The 24985-nt window shown below is 38.5% G+C and overlaps 1 long non-coding RNA gene across 2 annotated transcripts in view; it reads left to right on the plus strand.

The window, feature by feature from the left end:
* The first annotated feature begins 1911 nt into the window (after window positions 1-1911).
* The window catches only part of LOC132378387 (uncharacterized), a 62944-nt gene continuing 39870 nt past the window's right edge, over window positions 1912-24985 (plus strand). Inside the window, exons 1-3 of one of the 2 annotated variants that reach the window (XR_009507022.1) lie at window positions 1912-2104; window positions 2644-2947; window positions 5389-7968. This is a non-coding gene — a long non-coding RNA (uncharacterized LOC132378387). Of the gene's footprint in view, window positions 2105-2643; window positions 2948-5388; window positions 7969-24985 lie in introns of those variants that run through there. The other variant, XR_009507023.1, reaches the window with a different exon arrangement.

The raw sequence follows: 24985 nt of genomic DNA on the forward strand, positions 1-24985 counted from the left end.
TTTATCTTTACCTCTTCCCTGTGTTTATTTATTTATTTGCCCGACATACTCTTTGTATGTGTCCTACTTTGCTGCATTTTCTGCAAGTTTCAACTTTAAACTTGAATTGCTCTGTTGCATGTGAGCCCCTGTCGCAATGTTTAGATGCTTCAGTTTTGGTGATGCTCACTTCCATTCCTGATTGCAACTCAATTACATCTTAGTCTGCTGTTTCCATTTACACAATTATTTCAACTGCTCTTTTAGATGTAAGTTGTGCTTCAATTAGGAGTGTTTTTGAATGCTTTATTGTAAGATTCCACAATGTAAACAAGCTCTCAGTGCAATATTAAACCCATTATTGAACTGAATCACTAAAATTAACTCCCCTTCCTTTTCATTCTGCTTATGATGCCAAATGCATTCAGAAATCAAGAATGGCTTCAGTTCTAAATTTTCCTGCATTATTTTCACAGTATCAGAAAACTGACTTTGGCTTGTTTGGTTGGAGCAATCAAATGTCAAAGTAAAGCCTTTAAAGCCAATGCAATCAGCAAAACTGGCTCATTTGTCTTTGGCTGTTCCATTTGCTTGAAAATGCTGCTCAATTCACTCAGTATACATATTCCTGTCATCACTTGTGCAATTGAGCATGTCCATCTTTCCGATGTAGCCAACCATTTCTGCTCTTTTTTTAAAATTAATGATTATTATAACCCAGCAGTCATTGTCTATGAACCTGAGGATCTGTCCATTTTCTGCCATTTTTTAATTCAACTGGCTTCTCTCTCTCCCATCTCAAGAAACACAAGCAGCTCTGTTTTTTTTTTAACTCAAACATCTTGCTGTGCTTCAACACATAGATAGTCATCTTGGGTTCATTTAAAACTTCCTCTTTGTCTTGTTTTGTAACTCTAAAACATTACAGTAGTTGAAAGCAAAACAAGAAGCTGGGGGATAAACTTGTGTCCTTTATTTTAATGTCAGTGAGGGGCGTCTATATTACATGACAACGTATGGCACTTATGTACTTGTTTTACATATAAACTACAAAGCATTATATAAACAACAATGAAAATTTAATCAAGCAATATATTTACAATATTACTGAAATATTACATGCACTACTAGCAGTAGTGATCTGAATTGTTCAACTCAGTGTTGAGCCTAGATAACAATATATATCCTAAGATTCTTGGATTACTTTAGGGGAAGGAAGATAGATGTCCAGGTGGGATGAATAACTAATATGACGGGCACTAAAGTGGGTAGTGCTTACACACAACATAATTATTCAACAAAATGATAAACTAATTAGTGCTTGTTCTTCTCAATATAAAGTAGATCACCCTGTAACCCACACATATAACAGGCTAGACTGAAAGAAATATAAGTAATTTGGTTTTATTCTCCACCACATACCGGTTGCTCTACAACCCCACGCATATCCAGTTGCTGTGAAGTGTGTTGGAATACCGGATGATGGAATGAAGAAAAATAAATGAAGACACAAAAGACTATACATGCTGGAACTTGGACTGAAAACAACCAAAATGCTAAAAGGACTCGATGGGTCATGCAGCATTTGAACAGGAAAAATTATTATTGATGTTTTAAATTAAGACCCTTCATTTGCATAAAATGAAATGTAAGCTGTTACATCACCAGTTTTTGTGTAGAAATTCTGTTTTTTTTTGTGGCAATGGAGAAGTGTCTTATAGAACAGAAGATTGCTTCAGCTTGGTAAAGGGAAAGAGAATAGGGTGCAAGCCTCACCCGATAAAAAGGAAAAGACTGGAGCAAAATAGCAGAACAGAAGTGTTAGATAGTGTAAGAATGAAGAACGTACAAATTGAGAAATGATATACTTCTCCATTTGTTCTAAGAAGGAACAAGGAAATATTACATATTGGTTGTCTAGAGGAACGGACATTCTGACTTGGAAATATAGAAGGTCTTGACGCATTGGTTAATGTCTGAAGTGAAATGAGATTGGATTTCCTGCCGATGAGACTGACACAAAGGCTGAATCACTTGATGTGTGATGGGAGATATAGATGGACAGAATTTCCTTGTGAGTAAAAAACATTTATGACCAGGAAATGAGGAGGAACTCGATTTCTTTGTAAGTAATGATGATGTTGAGAGACTTGAAGACATGGTGAAAGCTAAAGAAATGGGAATGCATTGAAGGGACTGTTGAAATTAGGATCCTTTTGAGTAGAAATTTAGAAGACAAATAATATATTAGAAGAGTTGCTGATGGCATGCAAATCAAGTTTTTCACTATACCCAAGTACATGGGATAATAATAAACTAATGTAATGTATTTCTGAAGAGACTGAACAAGGGGGAGAAATATTATAAAAAAACTGGGACTGAAAGTATTGGCGAAGATATATCAATCTAACAAAGCAGTTCTGTTTGTGAACCTGAACAACTACTAAGACAGACTGTCATGTGTTATTAATCATGAATGCATGTTTCAATATTTATGAGTGTTCCACAAATATTAGATTTTTATACCTACAATTTTCAAATTCAGAAATATAAACTTACATCAGTTCCAGTGTGAATGCAGAATTATACTGTGCTTTTTAATGAACATAATAATTTACAACAAGGAAATTTATTAATGAAAAGCTGCTCTGCCTTTCCTTACAGCTACTACATTTGGTCAGCAATATGAAGTGATAGAATCAAGGATTGTGTTTTCAATTGTCCCTCCCGGCTGAACTCCCAATTGCAAATGGGATTTAGATGCTTTTTCAAGGATGGAATAGACATTGTCTCTTTGTGGTTGGTTGTAGGCAGAATTCATTGGGCCTACAGGAGGAAATATGTTGGGAAATTCTAACTGCTGCTGCAATTGTGTCTTCAGCTGCATTTTTCAACAAGTACAACTGAAGAATTAAGATATATTCTTATTGCTCAATTACAATACATCCAATGACCATGATTGTCTGTGGTAAGTAGTTAATAAGCTCTTCATCATATGTTCTCATTTCCTAAATGTCACCATGATCCTTATCATGTCTTAGTCACACAGAACTGCAAAGACTGTAATTACTTTAGCCTCTGAGCTAAAAAGCTGAATGTCTGTGAGTAGTAATTGCAGCAAAAGGTTAGACTAATTTGCAAGTATCCATTAGGGTTTTTGATGAATCATGAAGCTTAAATAAAAGCCAGATTCTCACAGAATTCTTGGATAGTATATTTGCTGAAAAATCTCCATTGCCCTAAAATTAATTTTACTTGAGGTAATTATTAATTACCAAATCATTACAGCTACTGGTTATGGCAAAGATCACTTGATGGCAACTTGGCATATAATTAATCTTTATTGTGCTTTCACTTTTTCTGTGCCTTTCAAAGTATTGTATTAACAAACTACCTATCAATATCATCAGTCCATGATCCAGCATTAACCAATAATGTGTTACTTCAGATCTTTGAGAAAATAGTTATTTCAGCATTCTATTGAGGTTATAATTGTGTTTCAATAATTTGAAGTTGGCACAGTGTGCAGCAGACCATTAGTAATGCAGCCTTGTTATCACACAAGGAGACTTTCTCTGTGATTTGTACCAAGCCATGTTCCAATCTCTATCATACTTTTTTAAAAATCCAAAAGAGTTGGTATACAAATAGATTATAAAATTAATTCTTGCAGCTTAGTTTGATTCTTCACACTCTGTGCCAAGAAATTTCAATATACTTTGATCATAAAGAGCTGGCTCTTTAAAGTAAAATTATGATTCCACACCCACTCTCTACCACCCACTAGAATATATAACAATATTGAACCAACTTTTTACCTACTCTAAGATCAATCTAACCCTTCCCTCTTACATAGCACTCCATTTTTCAATAGCCACATGCGTATGTAAGTTTCTTAAATAGCAGTAATGTATCAACCTCTATCACAGCATCTACTATTCTCTATGTAAAAAAAAACTTACCTCTGAAATCTCCCCTATACTTTCCTCCAATCATCTTAAAATGACCCTCCCCCCTAATAATTAGCCATTTCCCCTCTGGCAAAAAGTCTCCAGCTACTCACTCGAACACTGCTTCTTATTATCCTCTACGCCTCTATCATGTTATTTCTCATACTCATTCCCTCCAGAGAGAAAAGCCCAAGCTTACTCAAACTATCATCACAAAACATGCTCTTTAGTTCTGGCTTCCATTTCCTTCCTATAATGATGCAGCCAGAACTAAACACAATTTTCCAAGGGTTGTCTAATCAGTGTTTTATAGAGATGCTTCATTACATTGCAGCTCTAGAACTCAGTCCCCCAAATATTGAAGGCCAACAACCATACACCTTCTTAAGTACCATATCAACTTGTGTGATAATTCTGAGGGATCTGTGGTGTTGGACCCGAAGAACTCCTTGTTCATCCACACAAGAATCCTTCCATTAACCTTCCAAAGTGACTCAATTCACTCTTTTCAAATGGTTGAACTCCATTTGCAACTTCCCAGCCCCTCCTTAACCTGTTCATGTCTCATTGCAACCTACAGAAACCCTCCACACAATCCACAATTCCATCAACCTTCACATCATCTGCAAACTTACTAATCCACCCTCCTACTTTCTCATTCAATTCATTTATATTAAAAAATCACAAAGAGCAGGAGTTCCAGATTAGATTCTAAGAAACATCACTATTTACCAATAAGCCAATTCTGAATCCACACAGCCAAATTTCCCTGGATCCCATGCCTCCCACTATATTCTCCCATTTATGGAAACATCTTGGCATCTATTCTGTCAACCCTTTATAATCTTATATACTTAAGCAATTTCACCCTTCATTCTTCTAAACCCTAAATACTAGACACCCAGCCTGAAGGGACAATCCCATCATCCTAGGAATCACAAGCTGAATCTCCTTTGAGGTTCTCCCAATCCTACTATATCTTTTCTTGGGCAAGGGGCAAACACTGGTAAGTTCTTTAGTGATTTTGTAGAACAAATGAGGGAAGTGCAATCAATTTTTAAACTGTACCTTTCAATCCTATAGATACATGAAAGGCATTGCTACCAGTTATTAACACCTGAGGCCATTGTTGTCAATGACATCAAACACAAGGTCTGGTTTTCCTTCAGACCTCTGACCGGGAACAGAACAAAAATATTTTTGGTCTTCTGCACTTGCTTAGCACAAGAGTGCCAAGCTACCATAGCAACTGTGAAAACCTCCACAGCAATGTTTGCCTAGAGAAGCTACAGACTGTTTTGTGCCTTTTAATTTCTTGACATACACAATGGCCTCAAACCTATCACCACAATGTTACAATTCACATTAGTGCTGTTACTGCTGGCAATTTATTGAAAAGCCAGGTTAAAACATCTGTGCTTTACATCACTACTAATTTGAATATATTTTTCCATTTTAGCAGGAGCACTTAGAATAAAAAGCTGTCCACGGTGGGTGCTTAAAGAACAATTTCCTTGTCTCCTATGCCCAGTTATGATCAAAACAAGAATAAAATCCAAGCACTGAACTTAGAACCTTTAAGTCATTTGCCAAACCATGAATGAAACATAAAATGTAGAATGTGCAATCACAAGTGCCTGATGTTTCACATTCATTGATACTTCTATGTATCTCATTTCTGAGACATTTTGTTAAAGTAACAAGACTGAAACTTCAAATTTCCATCATGTAAATTGCTTTAACATATTGTCTCTGATTATGCAGTTAAATTTAGGATGACAATTCCGAAGGTAACAGATCCACAGAAAAAAAATAATTGTGCTAAGTTTGAAGCCAGCATTAATACTGGACATGCCCAAGGAATCCAATCACTTAAAATTAATCCCTGAAAGCCATCAGATGTCTTTGCTGACAGAGCACACAATGCAGCTTTGTTTCACTCGCTTCTTTGCAGACAACATACCCAGGCGTGTGTGATGTCAATTGTCTTCCAATGCTCATTTCACGTTGTTGCTGTAAATTGGCCAAGAAATGCATAATGAACTAACAACATGGGCCTCAATCAAGATGATGAGTATTAAATGAAAGACGAAGTCCCATTCAAGCCATCTGAAAGACACAGATCCAACCCACATATTGTGAGGAATGAACAAATCAACAGTGAATCAAAGCTCACAGAAAATTTATTATTAAAGTACGTATAGGTCACCATACACAACCCTGAGATTCCGTTTCTTGCGGGCATTCTCAATAAATCCAATAACCATAATGGAATCAATGAAGGCGGCACCAACTGGGCAGTGTGCAAAGGACAACAAGTTGCAAGTACAAAAAGAAAGAAGACGTAATAATGAAAATAAATCAATAAGGAATAAATATGAAGAACAAGAGAAGAAGAGTTCTTGAAAGTGAGTCCATGGGTTGTGGGAATATTTTCGAGATGGGGTGAATGAAGTTGAGTGAAGTTATCCCCTTTGGTTCGAGAGCCTGATGGTTGAAAGGTAATAACTATTTCTGAACCTGGATGTGTAAGTCCTGAGGCTCCTGCACCTTCTTCCTGATGGGAACAGCACGACCTGAGTGCTTGGGGTCCCTGATTATGGAAACTGCTGTTCTGCAACACTCTATGTAAATGTGTTTAATGGCGAGGAGGACTATGCACTACTTTTTGTAGGATTTTCCATTCAAGTGCACTGGTGTAACCTAACCAGGCCATGATACAGCCTGTCAATATATTTTCCACCACACATCTATAAAAGTTTGTCGAAGTTCCAGATGTCATGCCAAATCTCTGCAAGCACCTGAGGAAGTAGAGGTGCTTTCTTGGTAATTGCACTTATGTGAAGACCCAGGATACAGCTTAGATGAAATGATGGGTGAGATTTCAGAGTGCTTTACAGGAAAGGAAATTGACATTTTTTTTGGGGAAGTTCCACAGTTCCTGTAATATTCCCCCTGGGTCCCTGTTTTTGCTGTCATAATCTCCCATTCTAGTGTTGAGAAGTGAGGTGTTTGTTCCTGTGTCTGTCTCATTTCATCATATCATGTCAACTCAAATCACTCGATTGGACTGAGTTGAGAAATGCTGCTTTAAATTCTCCAGACAGAGTGAGACATGCTTAGTTCATGATTGTAATCAGCACATGAAAGCAGGTGTAGCAAATGTACTCAAAGGATCGGAGAATTAAGTTGGTTAATATAAGACTCCGCATACCGTATGCATGCACAGATAAATATCATTCCATTGCCAAGACTAGGTAAATATGACACATGACCCTGCAGCAGCAATTCAGAATTTTATGAGATTAGAAACACTGGCCCCAGTAGAGTTGTGTCCCAGCACTCACAGTGTTAATAAAACTGGATTGAACTCCTCAGAATCAGAATTGGGTTCAAAATCACCAGCACGTGTCATGAAATTTGTTAACTCTGTGGCAGCAGTGTAATGCTATTCATGACAAATATAGAAAAGAAGATAAATTACAGTAATACATGTGCATGTGTGTGTGAGTGTGTGCGTGTGTGTGTGTTGTATATTATCTAGTTAAAATAAAATTAGTAATGCAAAACAGAGAAATAAATAAAAGGAAGTAGTGAGGTAGCGATCATGGGTTCAGTGTACATTTAGAAATCAGATGACAGAAGGGAAGAAGCTGTTCCCGAATCACTGAGTGTGTGCCTTCAGGCTTCTGTACTTCCTTCCTGATGGTATTAACGAGAAGAATGCACGTCCTGGGTGGCAGGGGTCCTTAATGATGGGCACTGCCTTCCTGAGGCACTATTCCTTGAAGATCTCTTGGATACTGTGGAGGCTAGTACCTATGATGGAACTGACTAATTATACAACTTTCTGCAACTTACTTCAATCCTGTGTAATACCCCCACTACTAAACTTTGATGCAGTCCTTCTGAATACTCTCCACGGTCCATCTGTAGAAGTTATTTATTAAATCTATATGTTCAATAAATTAAACTGCCTGATTAAGAAACATGAAGTAATTTTTCCTTCAACAAAGCAAGAGAGTTTTCTTCAGATAAAACCCAGTAACATCTAGAAGTGAGATTGTTATTAATAATACACATAATAAGCTCAAAACACAATTTCAGCTGCATATTTTCCCATTAATTTTTGATATGACATCACTGTCCAAGGTTCTTTTTCCAGAGCTATTAAGAAACCATATACTGCACAAGACCAATGCTAAACAAAACAAATTAAGTTGTATTTTGTTTTAAATTCTTGTAGCCCAAGGACCATAATTTGAATTTTTAAGAAGAAATTGACAGATAGTTTTATAAATGTTGATTCCTTTGAATTCACTTCTAAGACTTCTGCAAATTGCCTTTCAACAGTACTGTGCTAAAGGATCTAGCCAACAGCTGAAGCTCTTTGATGGAACTCCTAGGAATGTCGATCAAGGTGGTCTAAGTATCTGCACCTTAATGATCAAGAGGAATAAACTGCATAATATCTCTCCACCAGATTGAGCAATGACATGGACAATTGACACGCAGCAACTTCATGTCTCAAAGTCTCCTGAATGATAGTGATGCAAGTATAGAAGTCACACCCTTGCAATAACTTGGAGTTCTTGTTTTCATAATGCCCATCCATTTCTCCATCCAAAGCTTTTCTCTAGCCACTTAAAATATTGTTGTAAACATTCAGGTAATTATCTTGTCCCTTTCACATAATTTATACTTTCTATTTTATCATTTACTTCAACTCAGCCTCTTCACCAACTAGGAACATCTGAATAAATCCTACTAACTCCACGATTTATAAAGCATTTCTGAAAGGTATTTTTACAATTTCATTCTTTTCACTATTTACATTCAGTGGCACCACCTGTAGCTAATAAAGTGGCTATTGAATGTATGTGCATGGCCTTCTGCTGTTGTAGCCCATCCACTTCAAGGTTCAATGTGTAGTGCATTCAGAGATGCTCTGTTGCACGACACAATTGTAACATGTGGTTATTTGAGTTCTGTCAGCTTCCAATCAGCTTGAACTAGTCTGATCATTCTCCACTAACCTTTCTCAGTAACAAAGCATCCCACAGAATTGTTGCTCACTAGATTTTGTTTTTGCTTGTTTTTTAATCATTCTCTGTAAACTTTAGAGGCTGCTTTGCATGAAAATCTCACTTTCTGAGATACTCAGACCATCCCCCACCCCAGCTGGCACCTAAGTTCATTCTATGGTCAAATGCACTAATCCAGTCAAAGGATTATATTTCTTCTCCACACTGATATTTAGCCTGTGCATCAACTGAACCTCTTGACCCTGCCTGCATGCTTTCATGCAGTGAGTTGCTGCCACATGATTGGTTGATTAGATAGTTGCATTAATTAGCAGGTGTACATCTGTAAAAAATAAAGTGGACATATAAGAGTAGATCCAACCAATCAACATCAGGGCTGCAATCAGTCCAAGAACACCTCTCAAGGAACAAGAGAGGCCCTGATGGAGGTTCTCTGCCTGAAAAGTCAACTATTTACTCTTTTCCATAGATACTGCCTGGCCTGAGTTCCTCCAGCATTTTATACGTATTACCTTTCAAGAAAATTATGCCCATAACTCAGTTATGTACCCACCAGTACTCATCTGAAGCTTCTAATAAATATTATATATTTTTTTCTTACTGGGTATCTGCATCAAATGGTAAATATACTGTTAGAAAACAAAATCTGCTTTAAATCTCATTCCTTGTTTGCTGTGTCCATAGCTTGGTAATGTCTATATTTGAATTATATCTGCATTATTTATGTTTTGCAGTAAGACTAAAGAAGTCACTCTTTTCTTAGAAATAAAATCTTGCATTTTTATGGTCCTTTTATGGCCTCAGGATGTTTCAAAATACTTTACAGAGAATAGCACTTTTTAAAGAGCTAATGGGAAATTTAGTATTAAATTTGTACACAGTAGATTCCCCAAAATTTTACAATGATTGCTAAGTAATGCATTTTAATGGTATTCACCAAAGAGTACAAACTGGTCAGGGCAACGTATATAAATCCCATGCTATTGGATCCTTTTACATACATTTGAAAAGCATAAGCATAGGTCAAAATTTCCATTAAATAGTTGTTTCAAAATTTCATCGAAACCACAATACATTCAGCAGTGAAGCACTTTCTTGGTACTGCTTTGAAATGTCATCCTTCCTGTTGCATCCTGTTACTCTGTAAGTAACAACTGTGGAACCTTGATCAACCCTGTAAGCTGAACTTAAAACAGAAAATGCTGCAAACTCTCAGAGGATTGGTTGACATCCTTGGGAAAATGAAAACAAAGTTAACATTTCAGGTGTGGAGGAGGTTCATGGGAATCCAAGTTTTCACATATGAGGAGTGTATGATGGCTCTGGGCTTGACTGCTTTAAATTGTATTGGGAATTGGAGGAATGGATAGGACAAAGTGAATATGTGTGATAGGGTGTGGCCAGTTCAATGAGTTAATAAGGCAGTAAGATGGTCATTATGCATCTTTATCTGTGTTATGTGACGCTTGTAGTGGGGTTGTGGACTATATCTACCAGGCCATTCTTTATTAACGGAAAGAGGAAAACTGAGACAAAACCACACATGGACACAAGCAGAGATGGTCCATTTTGATGCAGACAGAGAGAATGAGCTACCAAAACTTTGAGAATTCCAGCCTAAATTCAAACGGCTGCAATCTGCTCAGATAGACAGTAAGGGTTTGTTCTTCAAGTGTGGGTGAGGCCTCATTGTAGCAGCACAGGAATCATTGACAGACACAGTAGAAGATTAACATGGCAGGCAATTGGAAGCTCAGGGTTACTCTGACAGGCTGCATGCAGGTGCTGTACAAAATAAGCCTCAGCTTAATACTCAGTTTAATACTGCTAGTTTAATACTCAGTTCCATTCTGACCACCCAGTATGTTGGCCTAATTATAACTCCATTCTGTGCCAGTTCTGATTAGCCCTCAACTCCCCAATCTTCCAGGAATGTATCCAAGTTCTTTATAAATACCTTTGGTCTAGCCTCCACAACTTCCTGGGAAAAGAATTCAGAGATTCTCTGAAAGAAAAAATTCCTGTAAGCTCAGTTTTAAATGACTGCTCCTCAACATATAATGATGTCACTTTACATGAACCTCCCTCTCTATTGAAGTATTTCAACATCAATTTCACCCACACCAGATGTTACTTTGTACTAAAATCACTGCTCATTTCAAAAAGTACAGATCGAACTGCTCCAGCTCTTGTGCAAGGACAACCCTCCCATCACATAAGTCAGCCTGGTAAATCAAAGCTGATATACCCTTTCTCAAACTCACCCATACCCTCTATAATTGAAACAATACTTTTTTATTGCTGAACTCCCACACCCTTGCCATGAAGGTTCATATGCCTTTTGCCTTCCTAATCACTTGCTGTACCTGCCTGCTAACTTTTTATGATTCATGCACAAGAACATCTCAATTGCACTGTACTTCACTTATTTGTGATTTCTTTCTGTCTAAATAATAGTCTTTATTTCCTCTTGGAAAATTGCATGAGCTCAGTCTGTATCGTGTTGAAGAATTCAAATATCCTCATCATAGCATAACATCCCAACATGTTTAGTGCCAGTGGCAAACTGAAAACCTGTTGTGTTTCCCATAGATATTTCTTAACCTGATGTGTGCCTCCATCAGTTCCGTAGATCAAATAGTTCAAGTTTAATAGTTACTCAACCATATATGAATACCCAAGAATACAGCCAAACAACAGTGTTCTCTTAGGCCAAGGTACAAAACATAGTCATACACAGCACAAAGCATATCTAAGATAGTAAACATATATAAAATATCAGGAAAATATAGTCACACAAACAGATATAGTCCAAGTCTCTGAGTCCATGAATGTGGCAGATATCTACAGTCAAACACAATATGGCTTATATTCTGCCAAGCAAGGACTGGGGCTCAGCACCAGCTCCAGCTTGGGTGCCACTCCATAAGGCCTCTGATGGAACGCACCAACTCCGACGCCTCTCTCCTGGGCAGCTGTAAACAGATGCCACCACAGCCTGAGGCCTGGTCCTCACTTTAACTGAGGCCACGCTGCTCTCCCACCGTCCGCCCCTGCCGTACAACAATAAATCAGTGAATCAGATGTGCAGTGTTCCACCTTAACAAAGTCCGACAGTGCCTTGCGATTACAAGAGAATTGACCAAGTTGATCACCCACCGTTAGACTGCACACCTCTGTCGTGCACCGATGCCTCTCTGATGCACGATCTGCACCAAGTCCAGCTTCTTCAGTTTCTCCGCTAACGAGCTACTCACTGATGAAGTAGACCTGCAGTACTTTAAGTTCTACATGTCCAGCAGGGTCTTGTGATTGTTAAATAAATATATTTATAAAGGACAATAACACCTTTGGTTGACCTTGTGGAAACTGCTGTAATCAAACATGTTGCCATCTGTTTGCATTTCTGATTTTCAACATCCACAGTTTTATTCTAATTTTCATCCCTGTCAGATATATTTCAGTAAATAAGTCATTCATATTGCTTATATGTTCACCAATCTGTCAAAGACTTTCTGGATGTTAAATATCCATGTTTCAGGAAGCAGGGCTTCTTTACAATACCTGTCAAGGCAGATCATGTGGGTTTAGCCTAGAGGATAAAGGATTGCAAAGGATATATGGCTGAGAAACAGGCCTTTCAGACTAATTATCCATACCAGCACTTTTGTTCCAATCATATTTTCTTCTGAGTTTCATCATCTAAATCCATCAAAATTAACCACTTATTCCCTTTGTCTTTGTGTCTTGTCCAGCCTCCCTTTAAATCCATCTGCACTAGTTGACGCGAACCACTGCCAGTGGCAGCAACTATTCTCACTAACTGTTCTATGAAGAAGTTGCTCCTAAATTCCATTTTTGGATTTATTGGTGATCATCAAACTATTAAATACTGCTTGGCCTTTAGTTTTACTTGTCTTCATATATGGAACTATTCTCTCTGCATCCACCCCAGAAAATCCTTTCAATTATTCAGCATAAATTTAAAGAACAACTCATCATTTTCTCAAGAATTTCTGTCTGTTCATCTGTTTCTGGTTATCATTCTTGTAAACTTTTTCTCTACCCTCTGTTTTTGCTACTATGCCCTTTTTCATAAAATGCCCACTAAAAATGTACCTACCCAGTACTCTAGGTATGGTCTGACCTAAGTTTTATAAAATTATAACATAAATTTCTTTTTCTGTACTGGGTTTTTTCCTTTATGGCTTTGCCAAGCTGTAGTGCAACATTTAGCGATGGGTATATATGTACTTTAGAATCTTTTATTCCTTTACCTTTCTAAGCTTGTATCTTCTAAGTAATAAGAAGTGAATGGAAGGTCAATCTACCAAAATGCATTACCTTGTATTATTTGTGTTGAGCCTTATCTGTTGGCTATTGGCTCACTCTGTAAGTCTATTAATATCTTCTCATAATTTTTTGCAGTTCTCTTCAGTATTGACTATCCCCTTTAAGTTGGCACTATCCTCATATGTAAAGTAAAAGGTGTTCTTAATTTCAAAACCTAAATCATTGACATAAAGCATGAACAGCAATGGAAGCACCACTAATCTTTGCAGAACATCACTTGTCATTCACTTGTGCTGCATGTAGCAGAATTTTACTCCTATCCTTTGCTTTCAGTTGTGATGCCAGCTTGGAAACCATTCTGCATGTCATTGCCTAATTGCACATTCTCTAGGTGCATGTAGTTGTCTATTAAAGGCTACCATGTCAAACACTAAATAAATTATGTCACCTGCATAAACATTGCCTTTTCTCATTTTGGTCAGTAAAGGAGGCTGTACATATGTTGCACTTAAAGGACTCAGTTTGATGTTAATCTGTCAATTCAAATGGATGAAAGGTTTTGTGGGTTTTGATAAGACTGCCCATTGTCTTTGCTTTCTGCAGTTTGCTTAGTCATTGAATCACATTGTCTGACTACCATCCAGTGATGATGAAGTGTCAGGCTGAGGTGGATCAGCTGCTTAACACTCCTGACAGAAGATGTCTGCAAACACTTCAGATTTATTTTTAAACTCCTTTGCCACTTTTGAGAATAACAATGCTCAAGAGCTTTCATCTTCGGGATACAATAGATTCTGCAGAAGCTGAAAATCTTGAGGAACACATACCACAATATGTTGGATTCAGCACATCAGGAATCATCTACGGGGTGAAATGAATGTTTGACACTTTGGGCTGAGACACTTTATCTGGAGTTATGAATCCTGGTGAAGCATCCTGGCCTGAAGTCCATCTCCCTCCATACATGTTACCAACCTGCTGAGTTCCTCTATCATTTTGTGCAGAAACTTCCTATTCCTGTCAGCTGTTTAATTGGCCATCATTATCACTTTGGGATGTGGATGAACAGAAGGAATTTGATTTGTTAGCTCTGACCAAAATATTCCACCGACATATCATCCAACCCTGTGGTTTATCTAGCTCTTCTACATGTTGTTCTGGGCTTAGTCTGTTGATTTGATGATATTTTTGAAAGTTCGATTTAACATGTCATAAACTCATGCAATGTGATAGAATGCAATTCTATTGATGTTAACAACGGCCAGTTTTGAACTGCAAAGTCTCTTTCGACATTATCATAATAACCAAAGTTAAAGTTGACATCAAAGATATCAAAACCTTTACAATAAATACTCCAAGATAAGTACAGTACTCTGGAGAAATGCATTTGGACTGATGAAGGCTAATATTAAAAATAGGTGTTTCTTCTACACATTGGTGACTTCATCAGCCATCGGTCTAGACCAGTAGCTCGCCCCTTCAATTGCTTTTATTATTCTGTTAATTACATCAATCTAATTGGTCCTATTAGCATATTAAATAAATCATTCAGTTCTTAATTCCAGCAAATGTCACTCGTGTGGATTCTCAAATATTTCTGTTACCTGTAGAGGGAGCTTTTCTCTTTCATTATCATTTGCCTCCTCTTGCTGAAAGAATTTGCAATTTAGCTGATTCATTTATTGTTAGTTATGAAGAAACCTCTCACTCCCACTTTGGTGAATAATCCAAATCAGCATTGCGCAAGATACATGCAGCAAAAAAGGTGCTTTATTTCCTAGTCAATTATTCAGATATAAGGTTGGATAACTTCACACTGTTTTATGGATGTTGAGTGTCTAATTAAGCCAATGTAGCAAACATTCCCATAGATGGGGCAGAAATGGCAGATAGGCTGGGGTAACTTGGGAATCGGCTGGCTACTTGCACAGTGCCTTTGTGTGCTCTCTGTATACAGCTTGTGTATTCTGAAAACTATCCCAGTAGCAGATACAATAGCGGAGTTGCAGAGGTTTCAGATGGCTGCAATGACACACTAAGAATGGAGGGATGTAGTCATATGAAGGTAGAAGTGACTAATTTACCTTGAAATCATATACAACACAGACATCGTTGGCCAAAGAGCATGTCCTTGCACTCTACTGTTCTGCATTCTATGCTCTATCCCAAATCCTGCTTCCTCACGTTGAGCAGTCATCTGCTCGAATATTCCCAGAAGTCAGAGGTGTGGTGATATGATGTGTAAGAATGTGATTGGAGAGAGTTCTGAGCATGTGGAGGAATGATTGAAAGATTGAGAAAACATGGCATCGCAAAAAACGTGGTGGTTGTTGTTGTTAGATTCTTACAGAAATCCATAGTACGCATTAATACAAGGAACACACCATGGTGTCGAATGTCAGTCTGGAAGAATAGTACATTACCTAACATGGAAGAATCAAAGATAATCAAAAAGAGTTCAAACTGTTTTGGTGTTTGCTAACAGTTTTACAAATGGAAGGGCTGCAACCTTCACTGACACTTGAATTGTCTGCGAACGTCGCTGAGAACAGGAGAAATTTTAGGCAATGTTTTGAAATTTATTTATTGGCATTCAGAGTGGAGAAAAAAAGAGAAAAAAACAAAAGCTACGCTTCTACTCCATATGGCAGGTGATGACGCAATTGAGGAATATAATCATTTTATTTTTGAAAATGAAGGTAATATAAAGTTTAAATTGATAATGGATAGATTTGAAGCATTTTGTATACTGAAGCGAAATGTGGCGTATGAGCGATACAAATTTTTTACATGTAAGCAGAGAGCTGGTGAAACTATTGATCATTATGTTTCTGAGTTGAGACATGGGACTAAAACATGCGAATTTGGAGAACTAACAGACTCATTCATTAAAGACAGAACTATTTGTGGCATTCTGGATAATGGTCTGAGAGAAAGACTGTTAAGAGAACAAGCCTGAGAATTGGAAAAAGCTTCAATGCTCTGCAAAGCTTCAGAAACAGTGACATCAAAGGCTAAAGAATTTTTCATTGAGAGCTACAACGTATACACTGTGAGAAATCGTGAACATATTAGAAAAAATAATAAGATGACAACTAAACTGACAGAGAGCAAGACATCATCGGAGAGAAAAAAGCTATGTGATCGCTGTGGGTGGCAGCATCGGCCAAAACAGTGCCCAGCGTAAATGAGAATGTGCAGTGACTGCAGTAAGAGTAATAATTTTTCATGCTGTAGCAGAAGTAAAAAGAAAATACAACTAGTAAATGCAGTGCTTGAAAATGAATGTGAGGAGTTTTATATTGATGTGGTTTGTGAAAAAGAACAAAGTAAGACTGACTGGACTATTCCATTGCAAGTGAATCAAAACAATATTCTGTTTAAACTGGATACTAGAGCACAAGTAACTGTTCTTGCAGAATCTGAGTTTAGTGCATTAAAGCCAGACAAAAGTTACATCAGACAAACATAAGAGTGACTGGGTATTCAGGTGCAGATATTCCAGTTAAAGGAACATGTGTGGCAAAAGAATCACACAAAAATATTGTGCACATGCTTTCATTTGTGGTGGTGACGAGGAATGTACAGTCAATACTGGGTCTACCTGTCTGTGAGAGACTGAATTTGGTGAAGAGTATTAGTCCTAGACAGTGACACAGAGTCAGAATACAGTGACTTGATGAAAGAGTATGAGGACTTGTTCAAAGGGCTTGGTTATCTTCCAGGAGAGCACACGATTAAAATTGACAACACAGTGCAACCCGTAGTACATCCATGTAGAAAAGTGCCTTTTGCATTACCTCATCAACTGAAAACAGAGCCTAACAGAATGGAACAGCTAAAAGTCATAATTAACACACATGCATCAATGGGCCATGCATTCCATCACAATCTCACCTCTGCAGGAGGACAGAGGCCAGACTTGCCGGTACAGAACAATACTAATCTGAAGCCAAAGAGTGACAAGAATCAGGATCCAATTGAAGAAGTGAAAGCACGTGAAGGGATTGAGAAGTTTATTGAAATGATGAAGTCTCAGCATAAAAAAGAGATTACACAGTTAATGAATGAATGAGATGAAGAAAAGAAGATTGGTATTTCATTACAAATGGAAGTGGATGGAATTAAGAAAGCTACAATACTTGAAAAAGTACAACCCAGATCATACATGGTCCAAACAGAAGAAGGAGCAGCGTTAAGAAGAAATCGCAAAGACCTCAAGAAAGAGCCAACTTCAGTGTTTGTTAACTGATGCAGACCAGACAAAACATGGAAATAACAACGAAACACAAGAATGTGTGAATCACTTAGAAGGTCTACTTGTATTCATAAACCCCCAGAGAGACTGAGAGAAACATTAAATTATGCATTTGTTCTGGTTAATGCTGCTAATTGTTTTTCTTTTTAAGGAAAGGAAGATGTGGTGATATGATGTGTCAGAAAATGATTGGAGAGTGTTATGAGCATGCGCAGAAAAGATAGGAAGATGGAGAAAATGTGGCATTGTAAAAACATGGAGGAGGTTTTTGTTAAGTAAAAATTCTATTCTTCCAAAATATAGTTATTTATTAGAAACCCACAGTACGTATTAATATAAAGAACACAAGAAGTGGGGAAGCCTCATTACTTCAAGGCAGCTTTGATTACATCCTTGAATCTTTTCCTCAATAAACCCTGAAATCTCTTCCCATCAAAGAGCTCAGAATAGATTATTCTTTTTCAAGAGGGTGGTTTTGGGTATTCTCTGGGCTTCCTGGATGTCCTGTGCCAGGCCAGATACAAGGCTGGAAGTGTTTAACATTAGCAAAAGTCACAAATTTTGGACACTGTGGACCTTTGACCACTAGCCTCATTCAACGCCTACGGAGAACTGACCAATCAATCAGTGGGTCAAGTTTGAGCCTGCTGCCAGACTTCCATAATTTCAACCTGGGAACAAAGCTCACATTTGACCCCTTAGAGTCACAGAGTCATGGGACAATACAGCACCGTTATAGACCCTTCAGCTCAGTGAGTCCATGTTAACTACAGCCAGATAATCCCAATTTGGTTCGTATCTCTCTAAGACAGCCCCTCTGTGTACCTTCTCAAACGATACTATTAAATTATACTTTTGTAGCTGGATCAACTACTTCCTCTGACAGTTCGTTCCATGCACTTTGAATTGAATTGAACTGATTTTATTACTTACCTCGTTCACATACAAGAGGAGTAAAAATCTTTATGTTACGTCTTCATCTAAATGTGCCATGTGCAATTTATAGTAAGTTGTAATAAATAGTATGTACAACAGGACAGTCAATATAGCATAGAAATACAATTGTATCAACGTGACTTAATCAGTCTGAAGGCCTGGTGGAAGAAGCTGTCCCAGAGCCTGTAGGTCCTGGCTTTTATACTGCGGTACCATTTAAGACCAGAAGACCATAAGACATAGAAGCAGAATTAGGCCATCTGGCCCATCAAGACTGATCCACCATTCAATCATGACTGATCCTTATTTTTCTCCTCCTCAACCCCAGTTCCTGGCCTTCTCCCCGTAACCTTTGATGCCATGTCCAATCAAGAACCTATCAATTTCTGCCTTAAATATACCCAACAACCTAACCTCCACAGTAGCATGTGGCAACAAATCCCACAAATTTACCACACTTTGATAAAGAAATTTCTCCGCAGGCTGTACCCTCTTGTCCTAGACTCGTCCATCGTCGAAAACATCCCAGATAGTAGCATCTGGAACAGTTTGTGGTTGCGGTGACTTGGGCTCCCAATGATCCTTCGGGCCCTTTTTACACACCTGTCTCTGTAAATGTCCTGAATATTGGGAAGTTCGCATCCACAGATGTGCTGGGCTGTCCGCACCACTCTCTGCAGAGTCCTGAGACTGAGGGAAGTACAGTTCCCTTACCAGGCAGTGATACAGCCAGTCAGGATGCTCTCAGTTGTGCCCCTGTAGAAAGCCATTAGGATTTGGAGACCCATACCAAACTTCTTCAATTGTCTGAGGTGAAAGAGGAGCTGTTGTGCTTTTTCACCACACAGCTGGTGTATACAGATCATGTGAGATCCTTGGTGATGTGTATGCCAAGGAACTTAAAGCTGTTCACCTTCTCAACCCCAGATCCACTGATGTCAATAGGGATTATCCTGTCTTCATTCCTCCAAAACCAGCTCCTTTGTTTTTGCAACATTGAGACAGAGGTTGTTTTCTTGACACCACTGTTTCAGGCTGACGACCTCTTCTCTGCCTTTCCACCTTTTGTATGAAAAAGTTCTCCCTTAGTTCCCGTTTAATCTCTACCCTCTCACTCAATATTCCTGCCCAGTAGTTTTGTGCTCCTTTACCCTGGGGAAAAGACTGTTACCATCAACCTTGCCTATGCTTTTCATAATTTTAAATCTTTCTATGAGGTCACCCTTTCATTCTCCAATGTTCCAAGGAACAAAGGACAATCTCTCCCTATAACTCAGGTCTTAAAGTCCTGGTAACATCCTCATAATTCCTTTCTTCAATCTTTCTAGTTTAACCACATCTTTTCTATAATATAGTAACCAAAACTGTATACTGTCCTATGAGTGAAGCCTCACCAATGAATTATACAACTGTAACATAATGTCCCAACTCCTATACTCAGTGTCCTGATGGATGAAGACCAACATGCTAAGTGCCTTTTTCAGCATCCTATGATGCCACTTTAAATGATCAATGTACATACATTCCTAAATCTTTCTGTTCCCTAGTGCCCTACAATTCATAGTGTAAGTCTTATGCTGATTTTCCAAAGTGCATCACCTGTTTTCTGTATTGAAATCCATTTGCCACTCCTCATCCCTTTTCTGTAATTGCTAAAAATCACTCCATAATCTATAACTTCCTTATTAACAGTATGGCCATTCCTATGCAATTATGGCTATCATCAATGACAGGTTCTCCCACAGTACGTCAGCCTTCAAGTCAATCAAGACCCATCTGGTTGGTTAATGTGTTGTTCTTGATGAAAATTGTGGTTAGTACAGTATTTTCCAAGAAGAGAGGATTTCAAAGTTTATGACACTACCAAATGTTTAACTGTGTCACAAGACTCTTATTGTCTTGGTGGAACACCACAGGTGCACGTTTTCTAGAAACATTTCTTGGTCCTGAAAAGTAGGCAGAGTGATTGAACTGGTTTCATAGCTGAGCTGAATCTCCTCCAACTACCACGGAAATTCTCAGAAACTGCAGGGTGCAGGAAATAATGAGCAAGGAGAGTTCCACAGTTAAGCTGCAGAGACACAAGGCAGGGCAGGATCATTTTCCTTAGGTTGAGAGTATCCATGGGAAATTTTGAAAAAGGATAGGAATTTTCAAATGGACGAGTGCCCCAGCAATTGGAGATGATGGCATGAGGGCAGTTACATGTTACTTTGCACTGAATTCAGTTTTGGAAATAAAATGTGATAAACCTTAGATTGTCTTTGTGATAATCTGATTAAAAAATAAATTGCACCAGTATGTTTTAAAGTACTATCCATTTTTAATAAGAGTAGTTTAATTCAGGCCTCATGACATTAAGATCATGCTGTTTCTTATTAGCAACCAATGCAATGATATATTTCTTAGTACATTACCACAGAATAGGCAATAACATGTTATATGAGTTAACACCTTCATTACAGTATTTATGCCAATATGCCAAACTTTGCAGTACACATTCTAACCTGAAGAAGCTATTGGATGTTCAAATGCTTCTGATGGAGCCATGATTCCAACACCAGGGCACTAACACCAGATCCCAGATATGATGCAAAATACCCATCTCAATTGCCAAAGAGGAAACACCAGACAACTTCAACCTCGCGGGAAGGTAAATTGTGCTTATTTATAAAATGCTGGAGGAACTCAGCACCTATAGAAAAAAGTACAGTTGACGGTGTGAGCCGAGACGTTGACTGGACTTTTTTTCCAGCGATGTTGCCTGGCCTGCTGTGCTCCCCCAGCAGTTGTGTGTGTTGCTTTGATTGCCAGCATCTGCAGATTTTCTCTTGTTTTTACTTATTCATCATCATTAATACCTCAAAGTATACACAGTACTCTCTCGATGAAGTGCTTTTTTGAAGTAACAATCTGCTGAAAGTACTCAATGGGTCATGCAGTATCTGTTGGCGGAACAAAAGTATTCGGACAATCCTTTTCCCCACAAAAGCTGTTTAGCTTGCTGATTGTTGTTGCCACAGATTCCACCATCTCCGCTCTCTTGGGTCTTCAAGGTACCATTGAAGACTCGTTTATGTCACTGGGTGGGAGGTGCAGTGACCTTTTCACACACAGCAAGCTTCCACACATGGAAAAGTGAGCAAAGCCAATAATCTGAGTCTTGTGTGCATGTTTATCAGGCAGAACTATTGGACAGAAAAAATAGTCAGCTGCCTTTCACCAAGTACTCCGGAGGATATTTTATGTTTAACTCAGAAATGAGATAATGTTTCAAGTTAATTTTCCATCCTTAATGTAGCATGTTCATCTTTCACAGTGTGCTGGTGTGATTTTTTTTTGTTTAGGTAGAATTTAAATCTAGAATGCTCTAGTACTGACACAGGAATGTTGCCAACCTGTGGCACATCACAAAGCAGTGCACAAAAAAGTGCAAAATAAAAAATGAATTCTCAAAGTAGTTGCAATCAATAGCCTCAATAGCAGCCTAAGGAATCAAAAGAGAAAATGAAAGTATACTATAGATGAAACAATTTCCCCCTGTTCACATAGGGAGATTAAAGGGATTGCTAAATTGTTTTATTTTTCAAGACTATGATATTTCGCAGCTTGAGATATGAGTGAGTTTACTTTAAACAGGTTCCTTGGTATAAAACATTTGTCATTATTGTGTTGTTCTGGTCAATCAAGATGAAAATAAAGAACATCTTGAGGATAACAGGTTCCAGACTTTATGTTTAGCAGAGCTAACTCATGACAGATGTGCAAGTTAAGGACAGTTACTAACAGAAAGTAGATCCTGAATAATAAGCTAATTTCCCCCCCCCCCCCGCAAAAATGACATGAATGACAACAACACCAGCATTCCTGTACAATGATAAGAGGTGGCAGCAATGTGGATATGATGCAGGAATACTACATTCTTGGTCTCAGAATCAGGTTTAATATCACCAGTATATGTTAAAGGTTCAAAAGGTTCAAAGGTTAATTTTATTATCAAGAATGCAACTTTGAGATCTGTCTTCCTCAGATAGCCATAAAATATAGAAAACCATAGAAATAGTTGAAAGAAAGACATCAATCCTCCCGCATGAAAAGAAATAGAAGCAAAATCTTGGAAACCCTAACACACCCCCAACCGATCCCACACACAAAAACTAACAGATCACCCACATGGAGAAAAAACAACCAGGACATCAAACACCAAGCCCCAGCCCACCAATTGGCAACAAGAAAATATGGGCGAAAATACGAAAAAAAACATAGAACTGAAAGATGCCAATATAACAGTCCAATCCATAAACCTCAGAATTTTGATAACATCTCCAAGGGCAGCAACTCGAACCAGTGGCCCCACATTGTGAAATTTGTCAACTTTGCCACAACAGTACTATGCAAAACACGATAAATATAGAAAAATAGCTTAAGTTACCGTAAGTATTTTTTATATATATTAAATAGTGAAGTTAAAACAAGTAGTGCAAAAACTGAAATAAAAAAAGTATTGAGGTGGTGTTCATGGGTTCAACAACCATTTAGAAATCAGGGAAGAAGCTGTTCCTGAATCGCTGAGTGTGTGCCTTTAGGCTTCTGTACCTTCTTCCTGATGGTAACAATGAGAAGAGGGCATGTCCTGGGTGGTGGGGGTTCTAAATGACAGACACCACCTTTGTGAGGCACCATTCATTGAAAATATTTTGGATACTATGGTTCCATTTTACCAACATTTAGACTCTCAGCCAATATCTTCTGTTAGTTTCAATTTAGCAGTTAAAGGAGAAGTAAGTTCTATGGGGTTGCTAGGGAAAGGCATCATATCCTGCAGCTAGTGAACAGTCAGCAGAACATGCAGGAGGTGTGCAAATAATCAGTTGCTAAATAAGTAGGCGTGAAAAGGGAACTACACATAAACAAATATGTATTAACTGTTTGTGTAACCTTCAACAGGTGGTTATAATAAAACTTACCACTATAATATGGAATTTGTCATAACACTGTAAATTCCCCTAGACAACAGACAGAACCAGCACTGACCTCTAAATGTATGGATAGGCACTTGGATAATTTCTCCATTTCATATGAGATTAAGTATTTCCAAAGGTCCAGAAACTCTTGTTCTACATTGCTTGATACATTTTTTTTCTTCCCTTGGGTCTAATACCTGAAGGTACCCAACTGAAAATCAAACAGAGGGATTGGGTAGATCAACCAAGATGAAGTTGGCAAAGGAGGGCATTGTATTGGAGAGTAAATCCAATGTGAGTCTTCAGAAATCTCTTCTCAGAGCTCAACCCCAATATCAACTATTAATGCACACCTCCAAAATGTTAATTGTGCCACCTCTAACTCTGACTCCAGCCTTGACCTCCAGGCCGTGTCTTCACACACTGCCACTGGAACTCCTGTCTCCCCTTCCCCCATCTCCACCCCGCAATCCCATATCTCTCAGGTCCCACCACCAGCTCTTGGGTCCTTGGAGATTCCATCTTCCTCTCACTCCATTATTCCTTAACACATCAAACCTTCCTTCTCCTCAGGCACAACCAACCCTCTTCCCCCCTCCGATCCCAGATCTCATCCATACTGGGTTTTCACCATCCCCTCCGACCTTCCCCTTTCTGAGGCAGAATGTTCTGTCCTCAGTAAGGGCCTCGCCTATGCCCCCCGCACCCACACCTCAGTGAATTACATGCCCGCCACAACATTGAGCTCTTCTTCTGCCGCCTCCACCTCCAAGCCTATTTCTTCAACAAGGGTGCCACACCATGGACTGATGACCCCTTCTCCCGTCTTCAGCCCTCCTCCACTTCCTGAACACCCTGCCCTGGTCTTCCGCCTGCTCTGGACCTTTTCATTGCCATGTGCCAACGGGACATCAACTGTCTCGACCTCAACACTCATAATCAGGTTAATTATCACCGGCATGTGACATGAAATTTGTTAATTTAGCAGCAGCAGTTCAATGCAATACATAATCTAGCATAGAGAGAGAGAGAAAAAATAATAAATAAAATAAAACATAATAAACAGGTAAATCAATTACGTATATTGAATAGATTATTTAAAAATGTGCAAAACCAGAAATACTGTATATTAAAAAAGTGAGGCAGTGTCGAAAGCTTCAATGTCCATTCAGGAATCGGATGGCAGAGGGGAAGAAGCTGTTCCTGAATCGCTGAGTGTGTGCCTTCAGGCTTCTGTACCTCCTACCTGATGGTAACAGTGAGAAAAGGGCATGCCCTGGGTGCTGGAGGTCCTTAATAATGGATGCTGCCTTTCTGAGACACCACTCCCTGAAGATGTCCTGGGTAATTTGTAGGCTAGTACCCAAGATGGTGTTGACTAGATTTACAACCGTCTGCAGTTTCTTTCGGTCCTGTGCAGTAGCCCCTCCACACCAGACAGTGATGCAGCCTGTCAGAATGCTCTCCACAGTACAACTATAGAAGTTTGTGAGCGTATTTGTTGACATACAAATCATTTCAAACTCCTAATGAAGCATAGCTGCTGTTTTGCCTTCTTTA

This window comes from Hypanus sabinus, chromosome 20 (genome assembly GCF_030144855.1).
Source record: "Hypanus sabinus isolate sHypSab1 chromosome 20, sHypSab1.hap1, whole genome shotgun sequence".
Lineage (NCBI taxonomy): Eukaryota > Metazoa > Chordata > Chondrichthyes > Myliobatiformes > Dasyatidae > Hypanus > Hypanus sabinus.